The sequence below is a fragment of the Phodopus roborovskii genome, unplaced genomic scaffold (assembly GCF_943737965.1).
Source record: "Phodopus roborovskii unplaced genomic scaffold, PHOROB, whole genome shotgun sequence".
Classification (NCBI taxonomy): domain Eukaryota; kingdom Metazoa; phylum Chordata; class Mammalia; order Rodentia; family Cricetidae; genus Phodopus; species Phodopus roborovskii.
Window position 1 is genome coordinate 1,739,881 of NW_026126408.1, and position 4,407 is coordinate 1,744,287.

Consider the following 4,407-nt stretch of genomic DNA (forward strand, 5'->3'; position numbering starts at 1 on the left):
ACACTTGCCTCTGCAAGTTGTTTTTGGTCAAGATGTTTTATCACAGCAGTATAAAACCTAACTAATATACTGAGTACAGACTTGGGGATATGGGGGATCACTGGACCTCTTTGTTTTTCTTTTCAGTGGGTCAGTGGTTACACTAAACACATCTCACTTTTTGCTTTTCACTTTTTTTTCCTTTTCTTTAATTGGCTTACTGAGGATTGATGGTTTACAGGAGTGTCAGAGCCTAGATTCTGACACAATCAACCCAAGTAACACTATGCCCATTGTTAGGTCTGAAGGAGGAAAAAAAAAAAAAAAAAACATTTACACAACTGTCTGAGTAAAACAAGCTGTATTGACTGACCAGATAACTGCTTACCCCTGGGTCAGGGTTCAGAGAACAGCCCCTCACTGGCTTTTGAGGCCCCTTTTATGAGGAAGTATTAGGGTTGAAAGCAGCTGTTGAGATAATTGACTGTTAGGACTCAGGGCTCAAAGCTGCCTGTGGGGCAGGTAAGCTTAAGAAGACCTAATGTGGAAGATCACCAATGTTTCTGGGAAGACACATTTTGTAAGAGGTGGTTACACATCATAGGGATATGAGTTCAGCATAGGCTGGAACACATGATTCACAGGATACATAAGGCTTAAGAAGCAGAAACTAATGGAGACTTAATATGTATAACACTGTGGCTCCTTAACAACAATGTGCTTCCTATTTTGGCTTCATACCCATTGAAGTACTGGCCCTGATCATCCTTGAGAACTGACATTTATGTAGTTACAGACACAGAGGAGGTCATCCCAAATGCCTTCTGAGATATTTTTATATTGCTAATTACAAAAGGCAGATAAGCTGGGGAAAATTTTTCAGTGGCTAAAAGACTTGACTATTTTTTTAAGAAGACCCAGGTTTGGTTTCCAGCACCTAGATGAGGTGGCTAATGACTACCTGTAATCACAGCTGCATTGGATACAGTGTTCTTTCCTGGTCTCCATGGGAAACACACATAGATACAGAGAATTTTGAAGTGATAAAAATAAGTTTCTAGACAATGAACAGGGATGACAGATCATCGAGGGAACTGCATGCTGTAAATGTTATGTTGCTACAGAAACAAGCAAACTAGAGATTTCAGGTTTTAATTTTGGGGCTCTTTCTCTTTAAAAAAACACAGAATATGAAGAAGACCCAACAATTTAACAGTTCAAACTTCAATGTTTAGTTTATGGATATGAAACTCCTGATAATAAAATCAGGAATTTAGCATAATAGATAGCAGTTACCCTCCAACGCGGATGAATGATAAGACAGAAGTTTAGCTTTGAGAACCAACATTTTCATACATGCCCAAAATACATCATCATCATATCCACTCTCAACTACCTCCATCCTTCATCATTGCATCTCCTGCAATATCCTCCACTTAGTCGCCTCTCTTTTTAATAACTCACTATGTGCTAGAGCTGCTATCTATATGCACATGGTACTGGACATCCACCTGATCATGTCCAGTCTAGAACAACCATACTAACCCAGAAACTATCAATTGACAGTAGATCCTCAACTAGAGGAGGGTTTCGTGACTTATTTCTGCATTCATGCTGGAAGGTTGACAGACCTGATTCTAAATGCTAGTGAGTGTCCTGAATTCAGGATGCTCAGCCACTTATGTCTAGAAGACAGTGTTTTACAGCACTACTTACTGTTCCCTAGTTTTTACCATCTTTCCACTCCTTCTTCTGGAATGTTATCTGAGCACTGGGAGTGGGGAGTACTTGATACAGAGTGTCATTAGTGGCCACACATGTTGGTGCTGTTTAGGGAGACTGGGATCTTTGAGATCTAAATATCAGAATTGTGTTACTAAAGACCCAAAAGGAGGGTGACTGCCTCTCCCCATATCAGGTTCTCCTATTATTTCCTATAAGGTCAAGTGTTAGAACTTATCACCCCAAGCTCCTCTGTAAAGCATAGATCTTCACCACTATTACTTCTTTACCACAATGGATTATCACCGCTGAAATCACAAATGAAAAGAAATTCCTTGAAGTTGAATATGTTGGGTATTTTGGGTATTCTGTCTTTGTGACATGAGAGGTGAACAGTGCCTGAAGCAAATAATTAAACTCTATTAAACTGTGCATCTATTTTAAGATAAATAAATTAGGGTATGGGTCAGGTTTGGAGTTCAATTTCCAGAACATAGTATTAAGGTGCAAGATGCAAAACACTAGACTTAAAGCTTTGTGCTGAAATAGCAATACATTCTCCTTGCTTCCTGAGTATAGACAGCTGTGCATTTTCTCACAGGTACAGAAAAACTAAGCCAGTAAACATACAGCTTCTGAAAAACATGACTTCCAATAAGCATTGTGCAGTATTGTCAAAATATCCCATTGGTGTGAAATCTTTTTAGTAGTTTATCTCTCATTATAGCTCACTACATGGCTCTACTACCCATTTGGTCATTATTTAAAATTTTTGTTTAAAATCAGTTAAAAGAGGTTTATATGAACCCCAATGAATCTTTATATCTTTACTTCAAACTTTTGTGTGCAGGATTAGTGATGAAGATGATCTCTCTCACTCTCCCTTTACCGTTCCCCTCCCTTCCTCTTTCGTGGCTAGATTTTTTTCTACTATCCTACACGTAGCTCATCAATTATGTCCAGATACTCTCTATTGTTAGCTCATTTTAAATCTAACATAGTTGCACAGAGAGTGGAGGCAACTCAGTCTCAAGATATCTCTGTTTTCATTACATAGTTCATAACTATTCCCTCACCCAACCATTAACTTATATACAGCACAATGCCTTTTTTGTCATAATCCCAGAATCCTTGAAATGGGTTCTTGAATTTGATAAGATATATGGGCTAAGTAAGACATTGATGAGACTGTTATTGCATCACCTCAATATATTCTAATACAAATCCAATATTTCAAAATTTCATGAGTTTTTTTTTTGTTTTTTGAGGGAAGTAGATAGGTGAAAACCATGTAGAAATCAAATATGCCCACAAAATTAAAAGACAGTTCCAGGAGCTTCCCATACACTAGCATCATTCATACAACAGTTCAAAGAATTCAGGATGCTTTTAGGATTTCTAATAGGCCTATTTTCATATAGTTGACACTTTAGAAACTGGTCCTCCAGTTGGAGGAATAGATTGCCCAGTATTCTACACACAGCTGACTGGCAGAGCTGAAAATAAAATCTGGTTCTGCTGTCAGTCTTCCTGATGCATGCTACTAAGGTGTCTTCCCTTTGCAGAATGACACAGGACAGTTGTGAAGGGATCTGAAGGGCTAGCTGTCAGCCTGAATCCAGGCTGCTCAGCAGTATGGATGGGAGAGTCTAATAGGCTGAGATGCAGAGGGAAGATAGTCATTCTCAAGCAGCATTGACTTCCTTGGTATCTCTTTGTCCTTTATTGTGACAGACACATTAATGGCAAATCTGAGGGTTTTTTTTTTTTTTTTTTTCTGTGAATCAGGTTAGGACGATGATTGTTCAAAAGCTCATTAGCAATTTATGAAGAGCAGTGAAACTCATTTTCCCTTAATGTGAAATCACTTCAACTTGTCACCAGAGGAAGAATTGTGGAGAAGCAAATTGACCACAAACTGATTCATTCTTTTCTTTAAAAAGAAGAAAAGAAAAAAAGATCCACAGGAAAAGATCTTTCCATAATATGATATGTATAATACTCAGATAACAGTCAGCTTTTAAGCACTGGATAATGTAATTTTTCTAAATTGTGCTGTTTTCATTTATTTTTCTACTTGGATGTCACTGAGGTAGACTTTTTATTGAAAACACTGAAGAGCAGTTGGATGTCTCTGGCTCATTATTTCACTAAAACAATGAAAGGTTTGGGGGAACAAAAGAACCTAAGTCCAGGATTGAGAGCTGGGATGCTTAGGAAAAAGGACACATTGGCCATTCTTAGTTGTGGCTTTGAGTTTTAGTTGATGTCTTGTTGCCTGAACTAACATTTGTTACCTGATTAGACCTTCTCTTTAACCTGAGTAACAGAGGGCACTCTATCTCATTGTACCGTGTGTGAGGTTATTGGCAGATGCTCAGAATGGTTTGGAATTATGACAGAATTTTCAACAATTTCTGATATAGCTCCAAAAACCCTTTCTTCATGCTGTTCTACATATTTTTTTTGTAGTGGTATTCTCAGCATTGTTGATTACAAGATCAAACCAATGATAAATGCCAACAAACATTAAATATGATCTATGTCCTTTGGCAATAAGTACTCAGAAAACATTTAATTCTTTAATAAAAACAGCAAACACACTCCTCTCATTAGTATGTTAATTTGTTTTCACATTTAACAAATGATAAAATAATTTTTATACCAAGTAATATAAAAGTAAATCTGTTTGATATACCTATTTTA